Genomic DNA, 15626 nt, shown 5'->3' on the forward strand with positions numbered 1-15626 from the left:
CCAAACAAACAGATGTTTGTTACTGAGCATACTTTATTAACTGTGCTTATGTAACAACCAAAAATGCGTACATGTTGATAAAGAAAAACTCATTCACAGGCTTGACAATATCAGTGTTAGAACTAAGAAGTGGCTGATACCTTATCACTACCTTTACGAACAATAATTTTCTTTTTTCTGGTTAGTTCAACTAATAACTAGAGCACGGTGCTAATGAGGGACAGGTCATTGATTTTGATACCTACTTACAGTGACTGATCTGGGATAGGTATCACAACCATATGCCAGTCATTATAATGAAAGAGAAACAATGATAATGTGGGATATAACATGGGCTAATATATAATTTATAATTACGGGCCTCCATGATCATAGCATCCTACGTCTAACGTATTAAAATTCTAATTGGCTTAGGATATTATTTCCCCTTTATGCAAAAAAGATGACATAAGATAATCTCATCTTTTTTAGAGGGGTCTTTATATGTAAAATATGCACCATGCCCACAAGCACATTAGCAGATTGGGACACTCTGCATTTGAGGATCTATGACTAAGCCTAAATAGTGGACGTGAGTTTGGGATAAGGACTGGAGATACTGCTTAACTCTTTCCATTCTTTTCTGTGACCACAGTAAGTAAAAGAAACAAATGTGATCATGGTTAGATCACACACAAGATTTTTTAAAGGGAAAAGGAAAAAGAGCTTCTATCAAGAAAGAGGCATAGCATATGTATTTATATTTTAAAGTTTATCATTTACCAAAAAATGAAAAGCAAGTATACTGTGAAATTGTTCTGGGACCAACATCTTCATGCATTTCTCATTACTGAAAACTAATGAGATTTCCATCTTTATGGATGTGATTACCTTCAAAAAGATCAGTTGTGTGTGTGAATATTCATGAGCTGGGTCAGATCCACAGTGCATCTGAGATACTAGTGAATTCATATTCCAAAGCATGATCCAATGAACACTGAGTGGCCAGTTATGTGAAAATTTATATTCACATAGATAACCTGAACTGATGCTCACTACTCATGAATATTTATGGTACTATACAAAACATCACAGAAAAAGAGGGGCATTCTACCTTTTTTTAAACATTCATGAATTTTAGAGTAATATTCTACTCAGCAAAATAATCATGTTTATTTATGTTCCAGATAGTTAGAATAGATTGGGGATTAATGAAGTCTATCTATTCAATTTCCTTGGCTTTTTAATTCACATTAAGCAACAACTGATATCTAATTATTTTTAATAAAGTTTTATTTGTTTACAGGGCTGCTAATTTTTTTCTCGTTTTATTTGATAACAATTACTAAGTATTAGGCTCTGATACAGTGATTGTGAATTGTACTTTTATGTACTCAGGGGAAAAAGTCAAGCTCTGGAATGTTCTTACCATCATGGTGATACGTTTTAAAATTGTAGTTTATATATTTGAAAATTCTTTTTCAGATAAGACATTGCAGAATGTTTTTCTCAAAATTTGTTCATATGCAAATGAGCAAGGTGCATAAATATTTTCAGAATAGACACTTGAATGATTTACTCAGAATGAGAGAAATGGTACTGTATATGTATCATATGAGCAAGGTTTATAAACTTGATGACAGTGCGAAGCAAGGAGTGAGGGTACAGATACTTCCATTTGTCATTGTGTATTTATAGAGACGCTTGAGTGCAATCATTATTCTAATAGCCACAATTTTTATTGTAATGTCCAGAGCAAGAAATCAAAATTCAAAGGATCTGCCACGCAAGTACAAAATTAGTGCCATCTCTTTAGAGGAGAGTTTGGCTGTAGCTGTCTATCAAAATTCTCTGTCTTTAGTCCAACAATTCTACTTCAAGGGATTTATACTATGTATAAAAACATAGTAAAACACCAAAACTGGAAGGTAAAATAAATTGCTGCAGTAGGAAATTCTTTTTCTTAAATTATATTGAAAGCAGCTAAAAATGTAAAAGAAAACATGTAAAACATCAAAGCAAATAAACAAGTATGAATACCATTTTAGATCGTTCTTGGTGATTTGGCTATACTTTTCAGATCCACATTATGAACTACATTTGGCTAATAAATATATATTACGTATCCTATAATAAGCAGATTTTTATCTTCTTAACCTTCTAAAAATTAAATACCTAATCCAGGATTACTAAGGTGCCCAACATTTCCCCATTTCTACTTTATTAGCATAACTCAGGAAAAACAATAATGATATAACTGGGTCATTTGTAGATCATGGCATAATAAAACTAATGCAGAATACTGCCCATGCTAAAACTTTTAAAATGCAATTATTTTTCTGTAAGGCACAGTCTTTATATAAATGTCTAGAGCAAGAAATAAAAATTCAAAGGATTTTATTTAATTGCAGAAAAACTGGTATAAACTAGTAGCCGAATAATATTTCTTAAAATAATTCCAGAATAAGTGATCTTTTTAAAAGGACTTGAAATAGTTCTTGGCCAAAAATAAAACTTTACCTCTTATTTGGACAGATATACTCAAGAATATGGGTAATAGTTCTGACTGGTTTTCCATAAATCGTTAGGCAGTATTTAAAATTACATCGTATTTAAGTTTCTCAATTATATACTGGATACGTATTGCATTATTTAATATACTGTATACTATACTCATCCATGTCTTCCTTCTCTATCTCCTAAAATAGTAATGTTCTACATTCACACATTCAAACTTCTAATGTCTTGCTTGAATGGAGTACATGAGTGTACACAGAAATTCATGAGTGGCTTCTACTTTTTTCGCTGTGTAAGACAAACTGGTCAATCGTGATCTAGCCTTGAACCTACTGCCAATTACTAATGAACTTAGCTAAGTGTCTTATGGCTTCTTTCAGAGTAAAATTAGTCCTCATCTTCTGTCAACTTTTAAGAAATGAAGATTTTTATCTTTGTTTGAAAATTAGAGTTTGTGAAAATAAGTCTTTCATAGATATCCAAGGCTAAGCTTATTAAAAGCAGTGAATGCTGGGAAAGCAAACCTTGACTTTGGGGCCTCTATTCTGAATGGTATAACAGCATTTCACTGATAATTGATTCAGAACACCAAGCATACGTCTCTATTCTTCTACTTAGTTTTCAGGAACAGGGCCTTGATGTTCAGCAGTTCTCTGTTTTGGAGGATTCTTTTGTTCAATCTGGCTTCTCAAGGGAAGAAAGAAAAATCTAATTTGTAACAGCACAAAAGAAGCACCTTACATTTGCTGCTAATTCTTCTAAAATACGTGACATATCTGTATCTCATTTATGACATGAATACAGAATTGCTGACAAGTTAGGAATCCAATTTTCTCCTATAAATTTCAGCCATGAAGGGTTGCACTATTGCTCCCTTTTAAGCTTGAGTACATTTTGTTGACTTATTCAGGGTTCTGGGCCTCACCATGCATTGAAGGCACTATATAACTATTTGAAAAACCTTAAGGTTATTTATAACGTCAGCTACGGCTTTGAAATGAAGTGGAAATACGCTAGAAAAAAGAAGAGAAACATTTTTTATGATTCACTTAAAATATAAAATAACTTTGACAAATCTGCATCAAAAAATACATTTTATACAACATAAAGTAGCTTTGACAGGTCTTTGATAAGCTCTGTAAATCTTAAAGCTATGTAAAGGGACTGGATACTAAAAATTATTTTGAATAGTAAATATGATACAATTAAATAATTAAAACAAGAGAATTGTCCAAAATGTTTACTACGCTATTTCCATTTAATAATACCATTCCATCATCATAGCCTTTCATTAAGATAAAACTAGCTAAACTATTGCCACTAATAACAAATGAAGTCAGGAATTTTTTAAGAACTTACTGTGTGCCAGCAGGTGTGTTAACCATTTTGTATGCATTATCTCACTTAACTAAATATGACACTTTGAGTGAGATACTCTTTTTTTAGATGACAAAAACAAAACCTATTTTTAGATGATAAAAATAAAAGGGCATGTAATTTGTCAAAAATCATACAGTAAGAGCTGTAGAGAGAGCACCCAAATAAGTCAGATTCTAAGATTCTTACTGTTTTATGAGCTATTTATTATTTCTAAGCTTTCATTATATGTGTAGCTCTGATTTAGAATTTTAAATCTGAAAAAAGTAAAAATCACCTATGCCTTTGTAACAGTGTTTCTCAACTGAGAGAGATATTCCTTCCCAGGGGACATTCAGCAACGTCTAGAGACATTTTTGATTATCAACACTGATGGGAGCCTACTGGCCTGTGGCAGGCAGAGGCCCGAGATGCCCTAAATATCCTACAGTGAACAGGACAATCTCCACAACAAAGAATCACCCAGTTCAAAATGTCAATAGTGCCCAGGTTTACAAACTTTGCTAAAGTACAACTATAAACACAAGACAATTAATCTGCTTTGTAAAAAGCAGTATTCCCAACGAATACTGTCAACAAAAAGCCACAACACAACCTCAAACTGAAAGTTGATACATTTAAAAAATATTACTGTTTCATATTAAATTATGTCAATATTTCAGGCTACATTTTGACACCCTTTGGGTGGAGCAAATTTTCATTTTAGTCCCCAAAATTCTAACATGTTATTCTCATACCTGAGCAAGTAAGTAGGATTTCAAAGCTACTTTTTAGTGCCATTAAATGTCATCCCTCCCCACCTCCTGGCTTTTGGACATTCATAGAATATTAGAGTTTTGCTTTTTCTTTAAAGATTCAACACTGTGAGATTCTAAACTGAATTTTATCTTTAGAGCAAATGTTCATTTTATCCCATAGTATATAAGTTAGTCATTAAAGGAGTTGCATTTAGCCGGTGAGCTGAGCCAGATGCCACTAACTTTATTCATCAACCTTAATCTTGAAAAAGGAAAACGTTAATAAGAACAAACCCACTGATCCAATTAAGCGCACAGACAAAAAGAAGCCACTTCAAGGACTAGACAGTGTGCATAAATATTAAAATGAACAAATCTTTTCAGCGGATTTGGCTAAAGGAATCTCACCTAATCCCAGTGTAAATGAAAGATTAATAAAGTACAGGGAGATGGGAAGACCAAATCTAATCTCTCTAATCATGACTTTGGCACCAGCATCCACCTCCCATTGAGGACGGGAGAACAGAATGCTCCAGGGCACATGTGGGCCCTGATGAGGAGATAAGCCTTATTCCTACCATTAATTAGGTACAAATATTAAAAGGCTGTTGTCCTTGTCAATTCTCTAAGGCCCGTATTACTGAGATATTTGGTCTCACTCCCTATGTCTTTAGTTTCCCAGCACATAAAAGGAGCTCAGGAGAAACCACTTTATTACTACAGAAAATAAGAATAATGCAAGGGGAATAGGAGACACTAGGACCCAATGTCATATTTATTAATTGAAGGATGCCTTACATAGAAAAACAGTTTCTTTTTACATCTTGGCATATTATTTAGTCAGTTATTTTCTTTTACTTGAACAATAACACATTTCTTTTATATACAGCAATGAGAGTATAACACTGTATAATTTGTAAATATAAGGCTGAACTTTACAGTGATTACCTGAGGAAGACAATACAATTTTTTTCCACTGATACGACTTCACAATGTCATTTTCATCATAAGTGTGACTATTTGTAATTAAATTGTTAAAAGAAAAATTGTTAAAAATCTGTTTCTATATATTAGAGCAATACTTCAGTAAACACAGAGCCTACTAAATTCTGAACAAATGAAAAATAGCCAAAAGTGCTCTAAACATTTTTTAAATTTAAACTTTAAAAAGGGAAATAAAATGCATGAGTTTAAAAAAGAAATCAGAGGGACTTCCCTGGTGGTCCAGTGGTTGAGACTCCGCCCTGCCAATGCAGGGGGCGTGGGTTCAATCCCTGGTCAGGGAACTAAGATCCCATATGACACACAGTGTGCCCAAAAAGACTAGGGGAAAAAAAAAAAAAAAAAGAAATCAGAAACTATGAGAACATAGAAATGAAGTTGGAAGCCATATAAGAATAAATATGTAATTAAGCCCAAATATAAAGGACTCCAAACTGAGGTTTGTTTGTTTTTTAAAATGCCTAATTATCATGCTGGTGATTCTTTTTCCTTTAAATAATTGGCATTTAAGAATTCAGTATATGCATATATGTAGTATAAGCAAAGACTATTCTTACTTATTGCCCTCCCACTGAAAGGCTGTGTGTCTTTGTGCCAGAAGTATCCATTTCACCTTGGGAAAGCATTTTATTTTCTCTAAACCTCATTTTCCTCACCTGCACAATGGGGATAATAATAGCGTCTGCCTCACAGATCTGTGCTGAGGATTACAGGTACTTAGAACATCTTCTGTCACTTAGTAACTGCACAATAAATGCTACCTGCCCTTATCATTACCATTATTTTCTTATTTACCTCTTAATACTCAGCATTTACTATATTTTTTTTTTTTTTTTTTTTTTTTGCTGTACGCGGGCCTCTCACTGTTGTGGCCTCTCCCGTTGCGGAGCACAGGCTCCGACGCACAGGCTCAGCGGCCATGGCTCACGGGCCCAGCCGCTCCACGCATGTGGGATCTTCCCGGACCGGGGCACAAACCCGTGTCCCCTGCATCGGCAGGCGGACTCTCAACCACTGCGCCACCAGGGAAGCCTTAAAATATGCCTTTTTAAACATCTTAATGGAGCCGTTCTGATTGCACTGCTAAAATGCTAGGATGAGTGATGTAAATCTAGCAGCCTCTCTTTCCTCAAGGGACCTTTCCTCTTACCTCAGTCCTAAGTTAATGTCCAACAACACTACTTAATTTTCTTATTATATATCGCATGAATAAAATAGCATGTTAACCTTTCCAAACCATTTATTGATACACTGTTTCAAGAGAAGGCAAAAATGAAAAAACAAATTTCTCTGATAGCATTTAATGTACTATATAATTTCAGTAGAGATAATTTTTACTATAAAATATTCTCAGCACTCCTGAAATCAAACCTCGCTGGTGATTGTGGCCCTGGAAACAGCATAGACACACTAAAATTCTGGAAGAAGATGTTAAATTATATAAGACCTAATATACATATCAGACACAACACAGGCACATGTACGCACACACACAGAATGGTGTACACACAGTTCTGTTAAAGCAGAGAGGAAACTCTGGCCGAGAATTACAGACCAAATTAGATATGGGAAATCTCTTGCCTTTGCTCTGAGACTGCCTAACTGCATAGGGAATTTAGTGTCTACATATAAACCTGGACTGCTGAATTCATAAAGAAGGATCAAAAAGTATTGGAGCTGACTAATGAGATACGGCTGCAGGATAACAAGGCTCCTGGGGGCAAGGGTGATACTGGCAGTGAGGCACACACTGCTTAGTACTTAAGGGTTTGTGTCAACTAGTTTTAGAACAAAGAGTTGCCTGGTGATTTTAAGATGGAAAGATCAGATGCACTGAAACACAGTACATAGCAGATAGCTATAATCAAGAAGAACAATCGCTTGGTTTAAACACCATGCACTGCTTCAGAGTGAAACTAAACACAAAATAAATCTAAGAAATTGAACTACAGGTTGTTACAGAGTCATGTTCCATAAAGGTATGGATGAAATCTAACACCATATCTAAGACAACATGAGGTTAGTATCCTTACATCTCTACCTGCACATGAATAAAGAATTGTCATATGCCTATAAGCATCATGCATGCAGAGCACTCATAACTTATTATTTTTACAGATAGACACCTACATATAAAAAGAAAAAACAAATACATCAACTATTTCAGTTTTCAGGATGCTTACAACATAGTGACCATGATTTGTTCAGGTTTTAATGTATTTATTACAGTTATAGACATGTTAAATTTATATTTAACAGTCCTAGCTACTGCCCAGTTCAACAAATACCTTAATAAAGAAATAATTCTTTTTCTATTCTAATTAATCATATTTTTTAATTTTCATTCATAGCTTAATATCCCATAAAAGTATAAATGCATCACTCAAATTGTTTGAAGAAGCTCAAGTTATTCTGACATAGCTTTAAAATATTATAAAGGATTCAATACCTGGTCAAAACAAATACTCTGCATACAAGCTTTTAAAAATGGCTTAAAGGTTTTTGATCTGATGAAATATCATAAGAGATGGTAAGTGACCAGGTCATGTTGGTTCTAGCTCTGAGTCTATCTTCTCTCACTCCAAGGCGAAACTCACTTAGGTCTCTCCCAACAACCTTTAAATAGCCTCCCTCCAATTTCAGCTCACTTTCAGCCATTCTTCCCACTATTGCCACAGAATTCTATTTGGCAAATGCCCTCCCTAATGAAAAGTCTTCAGTTAGTCTCCATAAAAGTTGGTCTTTTATGATTGCTTCTACCCCACCTTCCAACCTCCTCTCCCACTGCTCTCCTTATCAACAGAATGGCTGTAGGATCTAGTGTGATATTTCAAGGACAGAATCTCACACAGTTTTCCTGCCACACCAAAATATCCAAACAGAAACATATGGCATAAAAGGAATACTGTGACATTAAAAGTGGTTTGGGTCTTTTTACTGTAATAGATGGCATTTTAGAGAAGGGAAGATCTATTTCCAGCACTGTATTCTATCATTCAAAGCACATTAATAACCCTTGACTAGGCTCTTGGAGTTAAACTCATATAAATTGTGATAAAAAAATTGTGATCATTCTTCTCAAATTGCTCTAAATCTAATAGAGAAAGAGAGATAAATCAAAGCATCTTACATCCAATTTTGCTTTTGTATCATAGGCCCTATTAACAACATTACTGCTTATCAGAAGCTAAGTAAATGTTCTGAGGGTCAGGGGAAGGAGTGGTGGTCAAAAAAGACTTCCTGGAGGAGGTGGTACAGACAGGTTTTTTTTTTTTTTTTTCGGTACACGGGCCTCTCACTGTTGTGGCCTCTCCCATTGTGGAGCACAGGCTCCGGACGCACAGGCTCAGCGGCCGTGGCTCACGGGCCCAGCCGCTCCGCGCGGCATGTGGGATACTCCCGGACCGGGGCACGAACCCGTGTCCCCTGCATCGGCAGGCGGACTCTCAACCACTGCGCCACCAGGGAAGCCCCAGACAGTTTTAAAGAAGAGTGGAGAAGTGATAGGGGAGCTGGATGACTAATTCAGTGAATGCCCTGTGCAGAACAAAGAGGCAAAGAAAAAAAAAAAGGCACAAGGCATTTCAGGAGCTCGATGTTCTTCAAAATGGTTGAATGAAAGAGGAATATGGAATAAGGCAGCCAAGACAAGATTAGAGACACACTATTATGATGACCCAGCAGTACTAAACACAAAATAATTTTATTCTGAGAATTACAGAAAGCCATATAAGCTAACGTATGAAATAATCATATTTGCTCTTGAGTCTTCACTCAGAAGCCAGCATGGAAAAATACTGAAAGTAGATTGGAAACAAGCCAGATGTGAATGGGGAAGACAAGACAGAAAACAAGTACGGTCAGGCTGGCGAGGAATGACAATGGTCTGAACTAAAAAAGCAGTGCTGGACATAGGGAGTGGAAAGAGATTAAAAAGATGTTGGGGAGAAGTAATCTACAGACCACAGTGACAGATGGTGGGAAGGGGAAGAGAGGAGCCCTCATTTTCTGGCTTGGGCCTGGATGATACTATTAACAAAGATGTGAACACTGGAGGAGGGACATATTTGAAGATATCAGTGTCATAATGAGTGGTGCCTGTGCCATTTAATCCATTGAAAGGGGTTATCCAAAAGGTAATTAGAGAAATGAATCTGCAGCTTAGCCATGAATCCATATGGACGAATCGGATTTGGAAGTCATTGTTTCAGTGACAGTCGAAACTAACTGTTTGAAGGATGTTCACGGTATTGACATTAATAAGCTCCACAGATCCTTAAGTACTGTAGTGGCTTTACTTCTCTGAGAAACACTGCCAAAAGGAAATAATGTGGACCTAACTCTCATAAACAAGAACACCTTTTCCTATGAGAAGTAATCAGCATAGCATGCTTTAATATGTACCTACTGTTTGCATTTAACAAAAACAGCAAAATGTGCCTTTCGAATATAATTTTCACAACTGCATTAAAATAAATGCACTGAATACAAATTCAGTTTATCTATGCCTGACTCACAGTCCATCAAGAAGAGATAATACGAAAAGATATTGGAACCAATAAAAACCCATTATCTTCTAATGCATTGTTTTGAATTTTGCCTTTTTAAAAGAGTTACTGACTTAAATCAAGTACCCAGGGATACAATGCCTGAAACTCTTGCATGTAGAGCACTTTAACTAATGCTTGCTGTGTACTTGGAGAATAAGCAGCTTCCCTTCTGCTCGGTTAGAATGATGAGGTAATCTATTGTGCCGTTACACTTACACAGAGCCCCACAAGACTGAAGCTCAACGATTACATGGTCTTGTAAGACCATAAAGTTCTACCACAGGAGTCGTATATGTATCAAAAAAAAACACTTCAAATTGCCGACCATGCACTTCTCTCCATCATTGTGTGGCTCTCTTCTGCAATTCACTTACACCTCTGACTTTCGGAAATGATTTAAACCTGCATCAGTAGCTCTAAAAGCACGAATGCCAACCACCCTCATTCATCAGAAGTACAAGAGTGACAAGGTTTAATTACTTAGAAACATCTTAGGTATTTATTCCTAAAAACGAAACTTCAATTGGCCTTTCAATAAAATTTAATATCAGAAGGTAACATATAGATAAAGACTTTAAGTCTTCTATTTCATAAAACATCAATGTTAAGAGGTTATAAACTCAATTTAATTTTAAACACATAGTTACCATTCTCTAATATAAACATGGATGGTTTATTGAAATGAATTTTACCATTCTTTGCAACAAGTGTTTTCTTTGACATTAATCTTTTTCACGATTTTGAAACAAGCCTTTACTTTCTTGTCACTTTGCGTTCCGCATCAAATGCATAGAAGCCAGAATCTTTTACATTATTTGTGTTTCTCTGGCCTTCCAAATAAATTTGAAGCCTTTTCTTTTTTTTTTCTTAGTGAAATTCTTTTATATTTATTCTACTAAAGTATCAATCTCCCCATTTCTTGCCCTTTCATCTCCTATTCCTAAATGTGACATCTGCAACATTTTTTGTTTAAAACCAAAAGCCTGTGCATTTTATTGTTTAACTATTTTTGTATTTTTTTCTCCCATTTTTAAAATTGCCTACCCTTAAACAAGGTAGCAATACCTTCTTAGACAAGAATGTAGGGATGTGTTTGTATGCGTGTGTGTGAATCACTATGGGCACCAGATCATATTATTCAATTCTCTATTTAAAATGATACATGTTATGGGGATATATGTATATGTATAGCTGATTCACTTTGTTATAAAGCAGAAACTAAGACACCATTGTAAAGCAATTATACTCCAATAAAGATGTTTTAAAAAAGATACATGTTTATGCTACACTTAACCAATAACATCCAATTAATTCTTTTAAAAGCATTTAGTTATAATAGCTCTTCTAGACACTGCAAAAACTTCACATAACTGTTTTTTAGTGAGGACAAATAACTTTTTATGCTTTTGGGAGGTGCAAATATAATGAGATTAAGACTGAATTTTATGTTTCTTTGTAATATTCTGAGGTTTCCCCTAGGTGCACATTTATTCCCTTGCTTCCAAAGGTATGCCTAGTGATCTTTTCTACTATTGGAACCTATCTTACTAATCATTTCCTAGAAAATTTTCTTTTTAAAAAACCATTAAAAAATCTCATCTTATTGTCTAGAATTTAGCATCTTTTATTAAAATTAATAAATCTTTCATGGGTACTTATCAGTTTTTTGGAGCATAAAGATGTGCTCATTAAAATGAAAACTTCTCTGAAACCCATGAACATTGTTTATGCCCATTTCTAAACAACTCTCTTTTTTTCCTTAGGTCAGAATAAGTTGAAATTTATGCTATCAACATCAAAATACAGACTATGGAAGCATATTTTTATCTGAAATTTGATTCAATAAACAGCTTACTGGAAAGAGTTCTATATTTGATTGATAGACATATATGAAATGTATGTATTTGTACATTTATGCAAAGTAAAATGGGGATTAAGTGGGGATTTGAAATGGTATTCTAAATATTTGAATTTTCAGAATACTTCACACAAAGGTGTTTTTTCTCAAATTACTGTTTTTATTTTGGATCAAGACTCATGCCCTTAACCTTTTTACACGTTTTCTTGGAAATGCTTTATTGTCATTTTCTAAGAAGAGCTCATGATTTTAATTTTTGACATGTAGACAACTTGTAATTATGGTTTTTGATATGTATAAATCATAGTCAAGACCATGGGTTTGTGGATAAGTTTTTGAAGTAAAGCAGAATTAAACTATTTGGCACTATTTTACATTGAAATATAGACCTCACTATTTATACCAAACACACAAATGTAGATGCAGACACAATAAGTGTGTAAATGTAATATTCCTTTATAGACTCCGAACATGGGGGATTCTTAAGTATATAACATTACATAAATAAAGTTGTAGTAACTATATGCTAACATAACTTCTGAAAATCAAAAAGGAGAAAACAACTATGCACGTGTACCACTGTATGTTACCAAAAGAATTTGAAGTTGGAAATTAAGAATGTCTTGGTCAGAACAGAATTCTTAACTTTCACTGTTAAGATCTCCCATGCCCTTACTACTAGAGAAGGTCTGAACTAAGTATGGCCAAAATCTAAGGGAGGCAGATCAGATGATGGGCCACACACAACTTCTAAATTATTTACCCAGAAATTCAACAAATGAGCACCAGTAAAATGCCTAATGAGAGACTGAACTCCTAAGACAAATGAAAATCCATAAGTTCCAAAATAAAACTACTAAATAAGGTACCTTATTGTTAAATTGAAAATCAGCAAGGTGTATAATATTCCTATTTGACTGCAAGCCTGTAGTTTTTTCAATTTTCATTAGAATTTTATGGTTCATCATAAGAATTAATGGAAAATATTTAAATTAAGGTGAGTATAGCAATGCCATAATTATAGTAATGGTATTATAATATACCGTCCCCTGTAATGTAAAAATGTTGTATTTTATTGACCATATACAGTATATACATATATGTATATACTTTATAGCCTACTAACCCAGGTTAAATTCAAATCTCCTCATTTGAGTATGTACTCTAGCCTAGTCAATTTTACTTTCTCATAAATTATAAGCAGTACAGTTGTATCAGTGGGAGGGTAGTTAACATTAAATATTGTGGATAATGGTTTACTTTTGAGTTTTATAAAACAAACTGATAAATTGGAGACAATATCATTTCAACATGTAAGATTTATGCATTTTTATAATACTTTGCTGACTTGGAAATGAGCAAAAATGTAGATTTTAAAGTGTCAGAGTCTAAAATCAATCTAACATCCAACCTCCTTGGCGAGTAAGCAGTGAGTTTTTGTTTTCCCTAAACTGTCATATTTTTGAAATCTGGATTAAAGAGAAAGAGAAAAAGAATGAAAGATTGAGAATAAGTGAATGGAAGTGATATTTATTTTGTAGCTCTAGATAAATCTGTTTGATAAAGGCTTTATGACTTGCCAAATATTAAGTCTTTACTTTCATTTTGGAGACAAAACTTTTAGATTGCTATTTTTCAGTTTTAAATATTTTGGGAAAAAATCCTGAGAAAGAGAGAAAGCCATATTAGTCATTTTATAAATAGAACGATGATGTAAAGATAAGTAGATGAATAGCTGTATTTTAGGAAGAATTGTTAGGTAGAACTATTAGAATATTATTTGTTCTGTGAGTAAGGGTGTGTGTGTGTGTGTGTGTGTGTGTGTATTTATATGCATATTATATATATGCACATGCATATGATTTCAGTGGGTTAAACATCAAAGTAGTTTGTTTGCCTGTATCTTTCTTTCACTCATCCTACAAACCCACAGCTTATCAATGATGGAATCCAAGTGTGGAAGAGGGGGTAGTGTCTGTAGTATTTGCTCATTCAACCCAGGGATGTAGACTGATGGAGGTTCCTTCTATGTGGTTCTGCCCATCTGATCTTGGGGCAGGAAGAGAGTTCCAGAGAGTCTAATTCTGGCAATTTTAAACCTACGAGCTTGAAAGTCACAAATATCACTTCCACCATAACCCATTGGATAGCACTAGCCATGTCACCCTACCCTGTTGCAGGTGGGAAAAGATGTGTAATTCTCCTACGTGTCTAAAAGAGAGATTCAGATACAGTTGAGCAATGCAGTCTGTACTAATCCTTGTCATATAGCACACCACACTGAGGAAGGTGTATTGGTAGAATGATGGTTTTTAATTTCATTAAAAAAGAAAAACATTAAACTAGACAGCAATGGCTTCTCTTTTAATAATAATTTATGTAGAATAACACAAGAGGAACAACCTAATAAAAGACAGACAGTCAGGAATGCTTTGGAATGATCTGTAGAACAAGGTTCCACGGAGAAGACTGTTTGAATGGAGCAGAAGGCTGGTTTTGATCAAGAGCAGAGAAAAGGTTGGCTACATATTGAAATTCTTGAAAGGCAGAACGAATATTATGATTATGCTACTATGTGACATAGAGCCCTAATAACTAGTCTTTGTACCTAAGTCTCAATGTTTACTATAATTTATACTACATATAGTCTGCTACAATACTATAATAGACTAAAATACACGAGTTCCAATTACTCAACAGCCTTGTCTTTATTTTTATATTCTGATTTTCTTATATTTGCTGTATAAATTAATGCTAGTTACACAATTAGATCGTCATAATTTAGGCCTTTGTATACATATTTTCAGACATTTTGGAATACATAAAAATAGAGATCACTTCTAACCTCAGTCATCCTTTTTGAGTGAGATAGGAACAATATGCTTAATGCCCTATGAGTAAAACGTACTTAATCCCAGATATGTATAGTAAATTCTACTCATTCATAAGAACTGGCTTTATGGTACCAAAAGAATGTTTTGCGTCTATTATTGTATGTGTAGTAAACTTAACTGAACTTGAAACCTTACGAACTCTAAAATATATTAATTTATTACACAAAAGGAGACTGTAAATTAGTAACTTGATCTTTAAAGTAAATATGCTTTCATATTCAAATTTTCAGATTCACAATCCATTCATTAAAATATTAAAATGTATCTCAAAACTAGCAACAAAACTTCATGTTCCCAAGCTACTTACTATGATACCATAATGACCCTGACCAAAGAGCTATGAAAAGAAACTAATCAATATCAAATATTTCTAACTTACTTAATTTGGATTAAAATAAATTTAATTCTATAATTCATTAATATTTATTGAAACAATTATTTTTCTTAACTCCATGAATGAAAAGATGTATATATGTACGCAATTCCATATTAAGAACTTCAGCAGATGACAATATTTTCATTAGACTGAGAGAAAAATAATTTATACAAAAATAATACATTTTCTTAGGAAAATAAAACCTGCTGATATACAAAATAGATTTTTAGTTTAACATTAATCTAGGAGTAGTCTATTTTACATGTTTTTAAAATTTTCATAATAGTCCTTTGAGACAAGTATGATATGTATTAGATTAGTCTTACAAATGGCAAC

General features: G+C 34.0%; 1 protein-coding gene across 7 annotated transcripts in view; it reads right to left on the reverse strand.

Moving 5' to 3' along the window:
* CACNA2D1 (calcium voltage-gated channel auxiliary subunit alpha2delta 1) overlaps window positions 1–15626 on the reverse strand; it is a 504876-nt gene that overhangs the window by 147501 nt on the left and 341749 nt on the right. The gene's annotated exons all lie outside the window — the stretch shown is intronic.

Source organism: Phocoena phocoena, chromosome 9 (genome assembly GCF_963924675.1).
Source record: "Phocoena phocoena chromosome 9, mPhoPho1.1, whole genome shotgun sequence".
In the NCBI taxonomy this organism is placed as follows: domain Eukaryota; kingdom Metazoa; phylum Chordata; class Mammalia; order Artiodactyla; family Phocoenidae; genus Phocoena; species Phocoena phocoena.